Genomic DNA, 19952 nt, shown 5'->3' on the forward strand with positions numbered 1-19952 from the left:
ATACATATAATTCATTTAATGCATAATATAGTTATAATTATATAGCGTAATCAATCAATCCATGGTATTTATTGAATGCTTACAGTATGCAGAGCACTGTACTAAGCACTCGGGAGAGTACAACAGGTTTGGTAGACATGTTCCCTATTCACAGTGAGCCTACAGTCTAGAGGGGGAGACAGATATTAATATAAATAAATAAACAAACAAATAATGGACTAGTAAATGCCATCTATAGTGTAGATATACTATATATATATAATTTTATATGTACTTGATATAGATGTATATTAATATCTATACATCTTTCTATACATATGTATCTATATGTATCTTTATATGAATACATCCACCCAATTGTATATATTTATAATTCTTTCTCATAAAATGCATAGATACCTTCATTTCACATAATTTCTTATATATAATAATCAAATTGACAACATATATCACCATCAATGGTAATTATTGAGAGCTTACTGTGTGCAGAGCTCTGTACTAAGTTCTTGGAGTGTGAAATACAGCAGAGTTAGTAGAAACGTTCCCTGTCTACAACTAACTTAAAGTCTCTCTCTATATATATACATTTATATAAAAACAAAGACCCAAATGTTTCCAATAAAAAATTGGAGCCATTCAATATTTTAAATTTGTGAACATTAAAGGATGTTGGGAGGCAATATGCACTAGTGGAAAGAGCAAGGACCTGGGAGACAGAAGACCTGAGTTTGAATCTTACATCTGCCACTTGCCTCCTGGGTGACCTTGGATAGGTCACTTAACCTCTCTGGACCTTAGTTTCTTTATCTATAAAAAGAGGATGAGGTAGATCAGATGACCTGTGAGGATGTAGTGGAAAGCACACGGGCTTTGGAGTGAGAAGTCATGTGTTCAAATCCTGGCACCATCAATTGTCAGCTGTGTGACTTTGGGCAAGTCACTTAACTTCTCTGTGCCTCAGTTACCTCATCTGTAAAATGGGGCTCTGTAAAATGGGGATTAAGACTGTGAGCCCCACGTGGTACAATCTGATCACCTTATAACCTCCCCAGTGCTTAGAACAGTGCTTTGCACATAGTAAGTGCTTAATAAATGCTATCACTATTATTATTTTTATATAGTGACAGTTTTCAAACTCATAACTTGTAAGCTCCTTGAGGACCAGAGTGCGTTTAATTCTCATCCATGTATGCTTTTCCTAGTGCTTAGATTAGTGCTCTGCACAAAAGTAGGTGGCTAATAAATAGTATTACTACTACTACAACTACTTCTACTACTATTATGACTACTAATAATAAAACTACTATCTCAAAAGTTAAATGAAAAGTGAAAAATACCTCTGACAAGTTCACAAATTAAACTAGATTCAGACTTTTTGTTGCAACATTTATTACAACTCAGGCATTAATATCTGTGCTAGCATTGTTCAGAGGAGTCTGAATTAAAAGCAATAAAAGCCTAGTGTATGTGATTATGATTGTGAGCTGGCAAATTGGAAAACCTGGAAGGGCTAAAGTTTTATATCTCAATTACCAATACCCATCTACCTCTGCATCGGATAGAAGCTCCATTTTGTCAGCTTTTAAGCACTCAATCAGCTCTCCGCTTCCTATCTAACCTCACCAATCTCATAATGCAACCCTACCTGCACACTTTGCTTCTCTAATACCAACCTTCTCACTATACCTTGATCTCATCTTTCCTGGAGACAACTCTTTGCCTACATCCTTCCTCTTGCTTGGACTCTCTCCCTTTTTGTATCCCTCTCCCTGTCTTCAAAACCCTACTAAAATCACTTCTCCTTCAAGAAGACATCCCCAACTAAGTCCTTCCATCCCCGTCTAAGCCTCAATTCAGTGTCATCTTTGCACTTGAGTCTGTTCCCCTCTGGGCCTCAGTTCCCTCATCTGTAAAATGGGGATTCAAACTGTGAGGGCCCCATGGGACAACCCGATCACCTTGTAACCTCCCCAGCGCTTAGAACAGTGCTTTGTACATAGTAAGCACTTAACAAATACCATTATTATTATTATTATTATATTCACCCTTCCCCCAGCCGCTCAGAACTTACAAATATATCCACCTGTAAATTATTTTAATGACTGTCTCCTCCTCAAGTTTGTAAGCTCCTTGTGGGCAGGTATTGTCTACCCCTACTCTATTATACTGAACTTTCCCAAGCATTTAGGACAGTGATCTGACCTAGGTAAGTGCTCAATAAGTAGCTACTATTGATTAATAGCTACCAAAAGCCAAAGAAGAGGCTACACTATTAGGTATGTCCAGTTAAATCTCCACTTAGCACAAGGAGCGTTTTGTGACCTCAAAAAAAAAGAGAAATATAACACAGCTTTTTTTAAGTAAAATCAGTCTTCAGCCTCTAGGCCTTCTCCAAATACCTTGATCTTCCCTATGTGTTGCTTAAATACTCTTCTCTCATTGTAATCCCTACAGGTAATTGTGCTTCGTTGATTAAACGTCATCCACATGAAAACCTGGCAAGCACAGAAAAATGATACCAAAGGATTATTGGAAACTTGCTCCTTATTCAAATGTTGAAGAAATTTATTTACAAAATGTTGTTTTCAGAGTAGCCCGTTATCTGGTTTTGAATGGATGGCCTGATATTAAACTAGCCCATCCCTTGCCTGCTACAGGTAGGGAGAGGACACTTCTTTCGATGCTATTTTTATTCTCAGGTCTGATCCTCCAGCTTGGTTCTGTCACAGTTCTGTGGCTCAGAAGCATCATCTGGGTTCAACGGGTCCTGAGAAGATGTAATGGCTCTTGAGTGAGGGGGGGAGTCTAGGGTCTCCTGGTGTGGGTGGCTCCTGGCGTACTTCTGAAAAAATGGCACGCAAAATATCAATATGTGATGTTACACCGTGCGACTGGATCTTTTTTCTAAAACTCCATCCTGTGCATGTCGGCCATTCCTCTCTACATCAGGCAGAGATTCCTGACCATTGACTTCAAGGAACTCTATCAACTCTTTCCCCACAGTATTAACTCTTTCCACGTCCTCTTCCACTGCAACCCAACTCTTACATTTTGTTCCTTTTAGGCAACCTATTCATTGTGCCACATTCTCTTCTCTCTCTCCATTGACCTCTTGCTCACACCCTCCTTTCTGTCTGGAACTCCCTCCCCTTCTCATCCAGCAGAACACTGCTTTCCCCATCTTCAAGGCCCTTTTGAAATCACACCTCTTCCAAGAAGGCTTCCCTGATTAGTCTTTCATTTGATGCTCCCTTTTCCATAAAGTGAGGGTTGCATTCCTGTAGAGCTCCACATAATGTAGGCTCATACTCCGAAATCACCGTGTCTACACTGTGTTTGATCCCACACTTGGCCTAGTGGATAGAGCACGGGCCTGGAAATCAGAAAGACCCGGGTTCTAATCCCGGCTCTGACACTTGTCTGGTGTGTGACCTTGGGCAAATCACTTCACTTCTCTAGGCCTCAGTTCTCTCTTCTGTAAAATGGGAATTAAGACTGTGAGCCCCATATGGGACAGAGACTATGTCCAACACTATTTGCTTGTATCCACCCCTGCACTTAGAACTGCGCTTGGCACAAAATAAGCACTTAACATGTACTATTATCATTATTATTATTATTATTTCAGAAGACAGCTGATCCATTTTGCTCAGTTTGCAGGCTACAATGGTATGGAAAGAGAGAACGAACTTTGAAGACTCAGGCTATCTTTGGTGATCATCCAAAGTTCATATGAACCTCTTCAGTGCAGGGTGGTTTGAAACTTGGAACTGCCACTGGGAGAAGAATAGGGTGTAATCTATGCTGTTTCAATCAAGGTATTTTCCCAGTCCTTCCCCCTACTGTTAATGCATTAGGCCTTTTCCTTCTTTTAATATACTTTTTACCTCAAAAAGCACTCAATGTATCTTGATAATGGTTATTATAGAGATCTCAAACACTCCATTTTTATTTCCAGCTCATGGAAATCGTATAAGATTTGCACATGATCTTCTGTGGACTTCAGAAAGTATCATGCCTAGTATCCTTCATTCAAATATAACTGTTGCCCCTATAGTATTTTTGTGGGGCTCTATATTGTGTGACTCTTTAAATTAGACCACCCTTAGGAGGATATCATGGATAATCGCTGCTCTAATCTGCAGCTAATTCTGTTCAAGAATTTCATATAGCATTATGTAAAACATACACTGTCAGTTAATCTAAGATTTTTAGTCAAAAAGCACTTCAAATAGGAATTTCTGAAAGAAATATATCCCTGCTTTTTTTTCTAGTGGTAAATAACTTTTCAAAGTTAATTTTTCCACAGCATACATTATAACAGAGAAACAGTGTGGCTCAGTAGAAGGAGACCAGGCTTTGGAGTCAGAGGTCATGGGTTCAAATCCCAACTCCACCACTTGTCAGCTGTGTGACTTTGGATAAGTCACTTCACTTCTCTGCACCTCAGTTACCTCATCTGTAAAATGGGGATGAAGACCGTGAGCCCCCACTTGGGACAACCTGATCACCTTGTAACCTTCCCAGCGCTTAGAACACTGCTTTGCACATAGTAAGTGCTTAATAAATGCTATAAAAAAACAGATTCTCCACTAATTATGTATAGTAAGAAGAGGTTTGGAAATCTCATCAAAACCCCTGAGATCCTGATTTAAAAAACCATGCTAACACTTTTGATATAGGGACTGAGGTTAGGAAACCTAATATCCCCCTTTTCCACTCAATTCTGAACCTTCTGCGTAGGTCATTGTCTTTGTTTTTGTCAGTATATATGGAAATGACCATTTCATTGGGATTTCATTTATTTTATTTTGTTAGTATGTTTGGTTTTGTTCTCTGTCTCCCCCTTTTAGACTGTGAGCCCACTGTTGGGTAGAGACTGTCTCTATATGTTGCCAATTTGTACTTCCCAAGCACTTAGTACAGTGCTCTGCACACAGTAAGCGCTCAATAAATACGATTGATGATGATTGGGTTTTTAAAAAATAGCTCTGCTTTCTATCAATGAAAAGCTACGAAAATGCACCGAGACTTAGTTTACACAAATGAATAGGGTAAAGAATTAGAATTCTGTAAGGCTGCAAAATTCAAGGGTATGTATGGTGGTGATAGCAGTAGAATGTGTGTGTGTGTGCGTGCATGCGTGTGTGAGAATTCGTGAACGAAAACTACAGAAAATGTAGATCAAGCTTCAGCAGAGAACTGTTAGTGCAGCACATTTTTACCCCAGCAATAGCTGTGGTAACAACCGATGCCAGCTCGGTGTTTCCAACATTTACGCTCCAGCCAAAACTATAATTTATATTCCTGTTTATTGACCAAGTGCCGCTTCATTTACTGAACTAACCGCGTTGTGGAGTAATCAGCACTGTGGTTTTCCTTCCCCTTGCCATACAAAGCAATGCTACCCCGGTCTCCGTAGATGGCAGCATCCAACAAAGAACTCAGGGCCATGGCTGGCTTCCCCCTTCCCATCCTCCCCCTACACAATCCCCTTTCTTTTCTTTTCCCGAAGAATCTGTTGACAGGATTAAGGATTCCTGTTGTTTTACAGGAAGTAAATAAATCCTGGTGGTATTTTGGAAACCTCAGAGGTATATGAGAGCGGTTAGAAATTGTTTATGCTATGGTAAAGGTATCAAATGAATATTTACAGCATTGCGAACCATTACCTCAGATTGATGTGGATTGGCCTGAAAGCCCAGCCTGTTTGTATTACCCAGTTTGGGCGAATTTGCGGAGTAGGTTTACTTTCTGAGAGCCTGGTTTCCTCCTTTCATAGAGTCTAATCGGACTAGGATGGAACAAATTACGGAGCTGCAACTGTAGTGCATTTACCCATTTCTAAAATGGGATGAGGAATTTAGCAACTTAAACGATACATACAGGACACTGTTCACGGCATGCAAACTAGTCTACAGTGAGATTCTAAACTATAAACTAATCCTGCATAGTAAATCTGAAATGGATGTGTTGGATTCCTATTGTACAATGATTTTTACGGCAAACATCTTTGAGGACAATCTATAGTGTGATCGTATTCATCATCATCATCAATCGTATTTATTGAGCGCTTACTGTGTGCAGAGCACTGTACTAAGTGCTTGGGAAGTACAAGTTGGCAACACATAGAGACAGTCCCTACCCAACAGTGGGCTCACAGTCTAAAAGGGGGAGACAGAGAACAAAACCAAACATATTAATTCAGTTATCATTAATTAATGATAACGTATTCAGTTATCATTAAAGTAGCATTAAACTTCAAATCATCTTTAAGGTTCCTTTAGCCTTCTCTTTAGAAGGCCCAGTAAACACGCTTCTTTAAATTGCATTTTGGAAATCACCCAGCTAACTCGTATCTGAAAAGTTATCAAAATACTTATTGCAGTGGATATTTCCTTTGCAAACCAGTTGGGCTGAAAACTTTTAGGAGAGATATTCACAACTTTAATGATTTGCCTTTAGGACTTTAGGATATTCAAAATCAGGGTTTAGAAAGAGAAATACTCTACATCAGAAATCCTGTGAATACATCAGAAATAGTATGTAGAAATTCTCTAAATCAAATCCCTTGTATTTTTTTACCAAGTGCAGCCATCTGCGGAAGCAGTCAAGTGAACGTTGGATGTATCATTTGACATATTCAGGTTTTGTGTAGTGTTCCTGGGATTGGCCCAAGGAAACTCCAAGTTCCTTTCCAGCCTTTGGCAATCTGTTGTTGCGCCAGAAAATTCCCTGAAACTCGAAATCTACAGGAGAAATTCAAACCTGCCTTGGTTAGACTTTTACTCTGTAGCCATTGTTCTCCAATTCTCACTTAAGATGTGGAATAATGACACAAAAGAAATACATGTAACTCTGGATTTAGTGGACTTGGGCTACAGAATGTAAGTCAGGACCCTCTTTGCTTTGGGCCATGTTTCAAAAGCAATTTAGAATCGATTAAGGTATGTAAATTAATGTAGGCCAATGGGCACAGAGCCCAAAAGATCTCAGGCCAAGGCCTAAAATAAATTAACTGTGGACGATGAAGAGTTTTAATAAAAATTGAAAGCAGAATCTTCAGGCTGTTCTCAATAGTCAGGTGACAGTTTAGGCTGATAAGCTTTTTGGACAGAGGCACCAGTAGTTGCTCTGTAAAGCTAGTACGGTACTAGAATTCGCTACATTAGTGTATATTGTGTGTGTGTGTGTGTGTGTGTGTGTGTATGTGTTAAAAATAATAGTCGGCTTTATATCTTATCTGAAAAACATGATTGTTCTGTAAAACAAAATTAAAGCTGCCTCATTTCTTGCTTTCTCTCTCTTTGTTAGGCAATTACAGTGTATCTCATCACTTTATAGATTTACGGTGTACACTGAATCTATCAATAAATGGTGTGTCAATACATACAGTACACTTCCAGGTGTTGCCTATTAAGCGTACTTAGATTGACAGGATTCATTTAGCATCTGGGTGTAATAAGAATACTACACACTTGTTCAATGTTGATAACATAATTCAATAATGCAGAATAGCAATAATAACAAAGTGATGAAAGCTAGCCCAGAAGTTGCTTCACTAGCTTATCATAAATACATTGAGTATTTTAAATATCAGCTAAAAGAATTATAGAAAAAGAAATCTACCTAACAAAAGAGCAAGGCAGATATTCAGAATTGAAATTTCTTTTGAAATTACCAATTTTCTTTGTATTAGATTATAAAATGTCTATATATTTTAATATATGCTTAGTGTATTTCATTTATGAAACTAATTTGTCCCAATGGCACATCAATTTTATCCAACTTTCCTTGGATAGGAAAAATAGGGAAATGCTAACTTTAATAACAGTTCAAAGAGAGTATTTGGATTTGCAAAATAGCAGGTCCTTGTCAAAAGGGCAAGAATACAAATTTACTTATATAAAATCAATTAACCACATCTTGTGTTGCCAAGCTGCAAATAAAGTGGAGGGTTGTCTGATACTATTTCTGACAAAAAAATGTTACTATGTTTGCGGGTTATCAGCAAATATTTTAATGGACAGGGTTATTTTTCATCAGTGGAAAATAATTTCTGCAATAGAGATGGAGGAAGAGAGGGAAATGTAGCCAGTTCATGAAACTGAAAAGGAGTGATCAGAAAGGTAGGGGAAAAACCAGGCAAGTTGTCCGTTAGCAAACCGAAGACTGATAGTGTTTCAAGAAGGAGGTCAACAGTGTTTCAGGCTGCCAAGAGGCTGAGGAGGATTAGGACAGCTTTGAGCTCATTAAACTTGGCTCAAAGGAGGTCATCAGTGACCCTGAAGAAGTCTTTGAACCCTGATAGGACCCAACACACATAGTTCTGATGTTTACTGCCCCTTCCCTACTTCAAGCTGGGATCTGATCTAGTGCCCTCTTTCCAGACCTCAAATAATGCTAATGCTAATTGTGGTATTTGTTAAGCATTTACTATGCACCAATCACTGGGCAGTCTCTATCATGTATGAAGCTCACAATCTAAATGGGAGGGCGAACAGACATTTAATTCCCCCTTTTACAGATGAGGAAACTGAGGCACAGAAATGTTAAGTGACTCACCCTAAGTCATACAACAGACAAGCGGCAGAGCCGAGATTCATTTAGGCTGAGGTGGCTTCACTTTATAATCTGCTGGGAACAGAAATACATTTGCCAATTGTAACCCAAAACCATCGCTAACCTATTGGCTTCCAAGAGCAGATTCTCTGGTGGAGGGAGGTGGATTCTGCAGTTGTCTGAAAGTGCTGCGGCTGGCCTTGGTGGCATCTTTGAGTCTGTCAATCAATCCATCTGTGGTACTTACTGAGAGCCTACTGAGTGCTGAACACTGCATGAAGCACTTCGACAGCATCGGTCACCTCTCACTCCCGGACCATCTCTAAATCTGGCCCTTTCTTCCACTATCACTTTTCATAGCTCCACCCCTTTCTCTTCACCACTGGGCTACTGTATCAGCCTCCTCTCTGTTCTCCTGGCTTCCAGCTTTTCCCCTGTCTGGTTGATTTGACACTCAGATCAGCGTTTTAAAATCGCATTCAGAACACATCACTACCTCACACACCACGATGGCTAGCCATTTCTCTCAGCATCAAATAGAAACTCCTGGCTTAGTGGAAAGACCGTGGGCCTGAGAGTCAGAGGACCTGGGTTCTGATCCAGACTCTTTCACCTGCCAGCTATATGACTTCGGGCAAGTCACTTAACTTCTCTGAGCTTCAGTTTCCTCCTCTGTAAAATGGGGATTCAATTCCATGTTCTCTCTCCCACTTAGACTTTAAGGCCCATGTGAGACAGAGATGGTGTCTGACCTGGTTAATTTGAATCAACCCCAGTGCTTAGAGCAGTGCCTGATACCTTAGTAAGCGCTTAACAAAATAATAATAATAATAGCTTTAGGATCTGATTTTGAGTGCTTCAAAGTTTGGTTCCTGCTGCTTTTCATACTTCACTGTTAATTCTCTTTGTACTAGGTAGATTTAGCCACCTGACTGTCTCTTGGAATGCTCTCATAGCTTCATATGTCATAGTATTCCTGTAAGACAGTGAAGTACCTAGTGGAATTTTCAGCCTGCAGTTATTTTCCCTGCATATATAGCCACATACAGGATCCAAGAATAGACACTTAATTTTCATTTACTGACCATGCCCCTGAGCATCAAAACTGTACTCAGTTTTTATGTTGTGTAGTTAATTCTATCTCATAAAGATAAAAATATGCACCTTATTCACCTTTAGATTTGGCTAACAAAGTTTGAACATAACAAAGAGCTCTATGGCTTTAACAAGTCTAGGAATTAGGTGCGAGTTATTTTCAAATATGCATCTTTGTAGTGTCACTGTTTGGCTGAGGGTTTTGAACAAATGAATTTGCATCCTCCCTTTTTTATATTTCTGCCTGTAAAATAGGAAAAAGAGCATTGATTTCCATCCCATTGTAATCACAAATGCTTTCACAACGCATAGAAAGCATAAAGGACCAAGAGCAAGTAGAAATTATCCAAATATCTAAGTATGAAAATTCATCAAGAGACTATTATGCAGGAGTACGGAACAATTATAGCTGAAGGAACTGCATCTTTGATCTTGTATCCTCAGGTTATTCCTAAAACATTTTATTGAAGAGTTCAAAATTGAAACCAGAGTGAATGAACACTGAAATAACAACGGTTTTTTTAAGCCCATACTCTGTGCCAAATGTGGTGGTAAATATAATCATATCTACAATAATATCTGATTCAGTCTCTGTCCTATATAGGATTCATAGTATAAGGGAAAGGGAGAACAGGTATTGAATCCCCTTTTTACAGATTAGGAAATTAGGTACAGCAAAGTGAAGTGACTTGCCCAAGGTCACAAGTGGTGGCAATGGGATTAGAACTCAGGTCTTCCGATTCCCAATCCTGCTCTCTTGCCAAAAGGCCATGTTGCTTCTCTCAGCTTCTCCGATTTATGCTAGAATGGGTCTTTCCACTAACCATTTTGTCTAGGGCTTTGTCAGGGAATTAGGGAACTTTCATCTGACTATTCCAGCCTGATTGGATCCAGATGCCTTGATAATGGAAGGAATGGCCTGTGTTCACATGCACATGCATACTTAAACACATGTGGCATCAGACACCCTGAGAACTACAGTGGGCATTTTCCTTAATAAGGACGTTTGCAAGCCCACAATCCCCAAATTGTAGAACTGTGAATAAAACTGTAACTCTTGTGATGTTACGGAGAAGGAGTGTGGCCTAGTGGAAGGAGCCCAGGCCTTTGAGTCAAAGGGTCTGGGTTCTAATCCCTGATCCATCACTTGTCTGCTGTGTGACCTTGGGCATTGTCATTCAGTTGCCTCATCTGTAAAACGGGCATCAAAACCTGTGAACCCTATGTGGGATGTGGACTGTGTCCAACATTGTCTACCCCAGAGCTAAGTACAATGCCTGGCACGGAGCAAGCATATGGCCTAGTGGCAAGCGCACAGGCTTGGGAGTCAGAGGTTGTGGGTTCTAATCCTGCCTCTGCCACTTGTCTGCTGTGTGACCTTGGGCAAGACACTTAACTTCTCTGAGCCTCAGTTAACTCACCTGTAAAATGAGGATTAAGACTGTGAGCCCCATGTGGGACAACCTCATTACCTTGTATCTACCTCAGTGCTTAGAACAGTGCGTGGCACATAGTAAGTGCTTAACAAATACCATAATTATTAATCATTATTATTAATAATAACAAATACTATTGTTTTAAAATGTCGCTTTAAGCACACAATAAACACATGGAACACTTACTTACTTTCTTCTAAAAAGGATCCTAGAACTGCCTACATTTGGGTCCCCCTGGATTGAGGGGAGGAGAAAAAGTGGAGAAAAGGGGTAGAATCCTCAATGATATTGGTCCTGGAGCCCAGAAGTGGGATTTCTGTCAATCAGTTAATAGGAGAAGCAGCAGGGCCTAGTGGAAAGAGCATGGGCCTGGAATTCAGAGGACCTGGATTCTAATCTCGCCTCTGCCTGCTGTGTTACCTTGTGTTACCTGCTGGGTTACTTATCTTCTCTGTGCCTCAGTTTCCTCATATGAAAATGGGGATTCAATACCTATTCTCCCTCCTATTTATAATATGAACCCCATGTGGGATCAGATGATTTTGTAAGGTGCTTTGCATGCAGTCAAAGCTTAGATTCGATTATTATTATTATTGGTTAAGTGGTGATGGTAGAGACAGGGTGAAACTTTGCCATAATTCCAACTGCCACTTACCTGTTTCTTAACCTCAGAGTTTGCTGTCTTTTGGCGATGGTTGACGTGTTGACAATTTCACTAAAATCACAAACCCTCAAGAACTTCAGGGCTTGAAATCCAGCCTAACATTGGTTAAGTCGTCACCAAAATATTTGGCCATTCACTTTGCTTGTAGATCCAGTGATTGGATTGAAATCTTGAGAATGGTAGAAAGACCCATCTGCTCATCTCAGAAGACTAGTTTTCCTCATGCCACTAAGTGAAAGCTTATGGTCAGGAAGTGCACTTTTCTAGGTGTCTTTTGTGTATCTCCCTATCTGTGCCTTTCATCTACAATGAAGTTTTGTGTTTTTTTTTAATAAGTGCAGTTTGGGGTGAGGTCATGAGAAATGATTCATTATTTCACTTGAAAAGAAGGCTGCTGGTTCAGAGATTTTTTTTTCTTTTGGGTTTTGACAAAACTGTCGAAAAGATTTAACTCCTCCTTTTCCAGATCTTGTGATTTTTGTAAAAAGCACAGCAATGGGCAAAGGAATTCCTCTGACTGTTATTGAAGACAGATCTTATTATGCAAACTCTGTGTTATTCTGAGATAAGAAAATTGCACAGAAATAAACAAGTTGACATTTTACTTCCTCTTTACTGTGTACTAAGATGCAAACCACGTGAGTTAAGCATATTGATTTGGAAATAAGAAACATGACAAATCATTGTTTTTTAAAACTTGAAACCAAAGAAATTGCATGCTTCCCAAAGAATTACACACTTGAGTTCCTCTAGGTAACCTCTGGGTCTTCAGAGCCCATTTTATTGCTTTGAGAGCTGTTAAACTGGCGTACAGAAAGTGTTTATTAGGTCTAGGCATATAGTTCAAACAAAACAGCCCCGAACTAGCTTGCTTGTATAACAGTACGAAACTACTAAATCTAAGCTGTGCCTGTTTCTTTTTAGATGGGAAAAAATGTATGGCATTATTGAACTCATGTATGAATGATTGAGAGACTGTAGGTGCATGATTGCACTGAGGTACTGAAGGATTACAGATATAATACCAGGGAAAAGACATACTTCTAGACTGTAAGCCTGCTGTGGGGTAGGGACCGTCTCTATATGTTGCCGATTTCTACTTCCCAAGCACTTAGTACAGTGCTCTGCACACAGTAAGCACTCAGTAAACACGATTGAGTGAATGAACATACTAACAGTCCCAAGAATGTAAATCAATTTCTTCAATTCTAAATTTGAACTTGCAAGTTTAGTGAACTGCTTTCATTCTTTCATTCATTCAATCATATTTATTGAGCACTTACTGTGTGCAGAGCACTGTACTAAGCTCTTGGAAAGTACAATTCAGCAACAGAGACAATCCCTGCCCACAACAGGCTCACAGTCTAGAAGTGGGGAGACAGACATCAAAACAAGTGAACAGGCATCAATAGCATCAATGTAAATAAATAGAATTATAGGTATATACACATCATTAATAAAATAAAAAGAATTATAAATATGTACATATAAACATAAACGTGCTGTAGGGTGGGGAGGGGGTAGAGCAGAGGGAATGAGAGGGGGCAATGGGGAGGGAAAGGGGAGCAGAGGAAAAGGGGAGCTTAGTCCGGGAAGGCATCCGGGAGGAGGTGAGCTTTCAGTAGGGTTTTGATGGGAGGAAATATGCTAGTTTGGTGGATTTGAGGAGGGAGGGCATTCTAGGCCAGATGTAGGACATGGGCCAGGGTCGACAATAGGTGAGAATGAGGCACAGTGAGAAGGTTAGCACCAGAGGAGCAGATTGTGTGGGCTGGGATGGAGAAGGTAAGAAGGGAGGTGAGGTAGGAGGGGGCAAGGTGATGGAGAGCTTTGAAGCCAATAGTGAAGAGTTTTTTCTTGATATGGAGGTTGATAGGCAACCACCGGAGACTTTTGAGGAGGGGGTTTTCATATATTCATCTTCTAATAATTTATAATTAAATGCCTAACAACATACCTATATAATCATGCATATATGACTCTATCTATGACTGAGTATTATTATTGCTATTGTTATTATATTGGTTAAGCTCTTACTATGTGCCAGGCACTATAATAAGCTCTGGGACAGATACAGGATATGCAAATTGGACACAATCCTTGGCCCATATGGGGCCCACAGTCTAAGTAGAGACTACTTAGACCTATACACTCTCATGCACACACACACACAAATAAATATTTATATTTATTTATTCATATTTAAATACTTAAAAATTGGGAGGGGGCTGGTGTCTGGATCTCTTTCTGTTTTTCAGTGGCCACCCTATGTATCTATTTCTTTTGTCTAAAAACATTTCCCAGAATCAATGGAAGGACACAAAGATGTAATGTGCTATCAATTCATTTATTAGGGCTAGAAGTTTCTGCCATGGCAAGTCAGAATAATAGCTAACATCCTTGCTTGTTGGCTTTTTCTTGTTAATTAGTCCAAAATACCTCAGAATAGGAAATTGGGTATCAGATTTCAATTCACATTACATTACATTACATTTCTGATTCAAGATCCCATTGTTTTGAAGGAGACATTTCCACTTACCGAAATCCAACTAAAGCTTTCCTTGCCACGTGTATTTCCTTCCACAACTCATCTTTCCAGGCTTGTTATGTCAAAGTACCCAAAACCAAGAAATGACCTAAGTAAGTGAGATCAAAGGTGAACAAAACAGTAATTCAGAAAAAAACAACTTAAAAGATAATGCAGATAATACCATCCATGTGGAAAAGTAACTTCTATCTGGAAGAAATATATCTTGTGCCTAGTAATGATTATTCTTAAATAATCAATCCTTTTTCATCTTTTATTTTCTGTTTCTAAACATAGCTGTATATTTCTGCCTCCTACTTTTGTTTGTAAACTCCGAGGGCAGGGACGGTGCCTACCAACTCTATTGCATTGTACTCTCCCAAACGCTTAGGACGGTGCTTTGCACATGCTAAGTACTTAATAAATATGTTGATTGATTTACTGATGGATTAACTGAGGCCTATCTTCCATTCTCTATAGAAGACTCCATTATCCTCATCATCATAAAATGAGAAATAGATGAGTTATTTGCTTTGACCTAATCTCTGAACATGATTTCTCACAGAATACATGTGCCAATATAGGACATTTAATTTGATTCTTTAAAACTTGCAGAATACTTTTCCCCTAAGAAACTTACCTCAAAATAAGAAATAATATCATCCACTGCTAACAGAGGCAAGATCAACTCTGCTGCAGACTACTCATCATATTCTAGTGTTTGGATCAATCAATCAATCAATCTGTCATTCAGCTGTAGTTTTTGAGTGCTTACTATATGCAGAGAATTGTACAAGGCAGTTGGGAAAGTACCCTACAGCTGAGTTGATACCCGTGTCCTCTGCCCACAAGGAACTTGCAGTCTAGGAGGGGAGAAAGACATTAAAATAAATTACAGCTATCATATAAGTGCTCTGGGCTGAGGTGGGGTGAATATGAAGTGCTAAAAGATACAGATCAGTTGTTATTTCTCCAATTTACTTTGATAGTCTCCGCTCATGGTATATGGTAACAAACCCTCATATGCATCAGGATATAACCTGCAGGAGCATGGGAGCGTAACAATTGCCGAATAGAGCCTAAGGTATTTAAATGCAATAAGAGCCTTTAATGAAGCCTTGAGGTTTCAACTTTGAAATGAAAAATGTCAGGCAATACTAAAGTTAAAGTTCACATAATAACATTAACTCATCTCCATTATACACTTATAACATTTTGGATTATAAATTAGACTATTAACTGTAATATCTTAATCCACCTCAAAAGAGGCTTTTGAATACTAACATGAGGTATTGCCTGTCATTTATTTCTGATTAAATTCATAATCTTAATTTGGCACCCATGCCGATTTTTTTTTCATTTGAGAGGAAAGAGAGATTATTTTGAAAGGGAAGAAAGCAAAAGGTGAGAAGCCTAAACCCTTGCTTGGAAGTTGGCATTTATGAGTCTCCTGTCAGTATTACCTCGAGTACCCTGAAAAAGGGAAAATACTGGGGACATTTACCTTTCCCGTGACTCGTAAGCAAAAATCAAATGCCTACCATGTGATACAGCTGAGAGCATGGCCTTGAGGAGAGGTCATGGAACTGGAAGTCAGAACACCAAGGTCACAATCCCAGTTCTGCCACTGACTTTCTGTGTTCCCTTGGGCAAGTCACTTAACCTCTCAGGATCTCAGTTTCCTAATCTGCAAAATGGGGATGAAATGATGTGAGCCTCCATATGGCTTAGTCCTTGTGTCCCATTTTATAACCTTGTATCTAATCCAAGTGTTTTGTAAATAGTGAGCACTTAATAAATGCTATGATTATTATCATGTGCTTTGGATTCTGTTGATCTACTTATGGGCTATGGAATGAAAGGGATAATACAATACTACAAACTTGAGGAATACTAAAAGATTATGATAAGAAGCCCTCCCCAAACTTCTTAAGAGTTAGCCTAGAGAGAATAAGCAAGTGGAATCAGGTACTCAGTAAAACAGCAACCAGGGATTCATGGTATGTGACTACTAATCTTGGCTCCACTGTTGACTGGTTCAATTCTATTGCAAGTAGATTTTCGTGCTTTGTGCTTCAATTTCCTCAACTGCAAAAGGGATTTTCTGTACAGAAAGGGGAAGAACAAAAAGAACAAAAAGGAAATGGATCCCATTCCTGACCAGGATAGCAAATGAGCTCTTTCAAATTACTTCTCCCCATGCTCACTGAAAACCCATCCTTGATCTGAATTCCCATGCAATACTTCCCTGCAATAAACTAAGTATTGACCTCCATTCCCCTTGAGAGGATTAATTTATAGATTACTAAAAATAATTTAGCAGGATAATAATAAGGCTCTACAGCAAAACCAGTGCATTGCACAGATGGTACTTAGGACTTATTAATGGAGCGAAATAATTGAGTTTCTCAGATTTTTCAACATCTAAATGAGAATCACGGAAAAAAATTCATCTGATGAAGCTAAAATTGGACAAGAATGAAATGTTTCCAGTACTTGGGGAAAATAATTTCAGGGATAAGAAAAAGCCCCAGTTACTATGTATAGCTTCACAAACTTCGATTTGGAGTTAGGGAGAAGGAAAGGGATACCCAAACATTAGTAATAAATGTGCTGGAGTTTTTTTTTTTAACTTGTAGAATTAAACTTCAATTTTGAGGGTGATACTACCCCTATCTATGATCTTGATGGAGAAGACTGCTCTGAGATGGAAATCCTGGTGCAACACTTGTTATGCAAATCGCTCTGTCCCATTCAGGGTCTAGGAATGGGCTACTTTCACAAAGTGAATGAGCTAATCATCAGCTCTTGACCACCAACCCCATCTTTAGCTTCCAAAAAAAGAGAAAGACATCACGGATAATAAGAACTGTGGTATTTATTAAGTGCTTATTCTCTGTTAAGCATGGAACTGAATTCCAGGGTGGATACAGAGCAATCAGATACAGTCCCTGAGGCACATGGGGTTCACAATCTAAGGGAGAGGGGGAAACAGTTATTTAACCCCCATTTTACAGAGGAGGATGCTTAAGCTCAGAGAAGTTAGGTGACTTTTCCACAGTCACCCAGCAGACAAGTGGAGGAGCAGGATTAGAACCCAGATCTCTTGAAACTCAGTCCTGTGTGGCACAGTGGATAGAGCACAGACCTGGAACTCAAGGTCATAGGCTCTAATCCTGCCTCGACCATGTGTCTGCTGTGTGACCTTGGGCAAGTCACTTCACTTCTCTTTGCCTCATCTGTGCCTCTGTTACTTCATCTGTAAAATAGGGATTGAGACTATGAGCCTCACATAGGATCAACCAGATTTGCTTTTATCCACTCCAGTGCTTAGTAAAGTGCCTGGCATAGTAAGCACTTAACAAATACCATAACTTTTATAATTACTATTATTTTTATTATTCTAGGCTCTCTCCACTAGGCCACATTGTTTTTCACCCAATCTAAACAATCAGTGATTTTTATTGAGCTATGCACAGAGCACTGTACTAAGTGCATTGGAGAATACAACTCAATTAGCAGACACATTCCCTGCCTGTAATGAGCGTTCAGTCTAAAAAGTGTCATCTTAACTTTATCGCTGTCTGTCAGAGTGACTTCAAAGTCATATGGATTACAGAAGCTAGGTAAGGGGTTGGGTGAAGCTCTGACAATCAGTTCATATGCTCCAAACCCGAGCCACTGGTATGATCAAAACATCGAAAGGTGACATTCAGCTTGTCAAGATGGCTGTCAAGCACCTAGAAAAATGAAGAGATCAAAAATGATTTCCAGTCACTACATCCAAGCAGCCCTCTTGGGAGCAGGAACCACAGTTCTAAATATTGACATGAGCAGCAAACTGGCACTTCTCAGAGACACTGTCTCTCACCCATTAATGATAATAATAATGGCATTTATTAAGTGCTTACTATGTGCAAAGCACTGTTCTAAGCGCTGGGGAGGTTACAAGGTGATCGGGTTGTCCCATGGGGGGCTCACAGTCTTAATCCCCATTTTATTGATGAGGTAACTGAGGCCGAGAGAAGTGAAATGACTTGCCCAAAGTCACACAGCTGACAATTGGCAGAGCTGGGATTTGAACCCGTGACCTCTGACTCCAAAGCCCGGGCTCTTTCCACTGAGCCACATTGCTGCTCTATTAATAATAATAATAATAATAATAATAATAACTGTGGTGTTTGTTCATTCACAAGCACCCAGATTTTAATGGAATTCCTGCAGAAATCTATGAGGACATAGAAACCTTGTCCTCAGATGCCTAAATGAGATCAGGAATGACACAGTGGGATTAAGTTAGAGAAGCAGTATGGCCTAACAAAAACAGCACAGATCTGGGAGTTGGGGGACCTGGGTTCTAATCCCAAAACTGCCACTTGTCTGCTTTGTGACCTTAGGCAAGCCACTTCACTTCTCCATGCCTCATTTTCTTCATCTGTAAAAAGGGTATTCAGTATTTTGTTCAGTCTTACTTAGACTGTGAAATCCATGTAGGACAGGGACTGTGTCCAATTTGATTGCACTTAGAACAGTGCTTGGCACAGAGTAAGTGCTTAACAAATACCATCAATAGTATTATTATTGTGTATTTACCACAGTGCTTGGCACATACTAAGTGCTTAACGAATGTCACAATTATTAATATTTTTGAGCCTTAACCCCATATAACTAATAGCACGTGCTGCACAATGGATGATAAGGGTTACTGCTGTGTATTTAAAGGGCTTCATTTTCCCTAATGAAAAGTCTGGATTAAGGTTAAGAATGCCTTTCCATTTTTATCTTCTTAAAAATGCATTTCATTAATGCACTGAAGCTGTGAACAAGAATTCTACCCATTGTGAACCACTTTCTTAAGTCATTCCTAACTTTCAGTTGTGGACTGTGTTAAGCAGTAAAGGTCAATCTTTCACTCCACATCTGATAATTAAGAAATATAAACCTAAACGTGGCCCCTTTGCCTTGGGCCATCCTGTACTATGTAAATATGAGGCATTATTAATACAGTAAGTATTACTTTTCAGGTGTAGCTGCTCTATGAGTTAATTTGATTGAACTATTTCTGGAAGATACATTCAGGTAGTATGCCTGATTTTGAATTAATAATAATAATAATAATAATAATGGCATTTATTAAGTGCTTACTATGTGCAAAGCACTGTTCTAAGCACTGGGGAGGTTACAAGGTGATCAGGTTGTCCCACGGGGGGCTCACAGTCTTAATCCCCATTTTCCAGATGAGGTAACTGAGGCACAGAGAAGTTAAGTGACCTGCCCAAAGTCACACAGCTGACAATTGGCGGAGCCTGGATTCGAACCCATGGCCTCTGACTCCAAAGCCCGGGCTCCTTCCACTGAGCCACATTGCTTCTGTTCTGACCTAGCTTTTCAGTCCTACACTCAGTTCAAATTGTATTTAGGATCTCAGAGGGTTAGGGAGTAAGTCATTCTGAGCACTCATCTCCCTCTTCTGTCATTCTCTCTCTCTCTCTCTCTCATATTTTTTTTTCACCAAGGTGCATTAAATGAACAATATTTATCAGCTGCATTGCCACACATCATCCTTTAGATTGCAGAGAGTCACAGACCAAGGGTGCCTATTTCTTCTTGCAATATCAACAGTTTCAGGAAGAGATCAAGATATGTATCTTTTCAGGATGAAGAGAGC

Source organism: Tachyglossus aculeatus, chromosome X2, assembly GCF_015852505.1.
Source record: "Tachyglossus aculeatus isolate mTacAcu1 chromosome X2, mTacAcu1.pri, whole genome shotgun sequence".
In the NCBI taxonomy this organism is placed as follows: domain Eukaryota; kingdom Metazoa; phylum Chordata; class Mammalia; order Monotremata; family Tachyglossidae; genus Tachyglossus; species Tachyglossus aculeatus.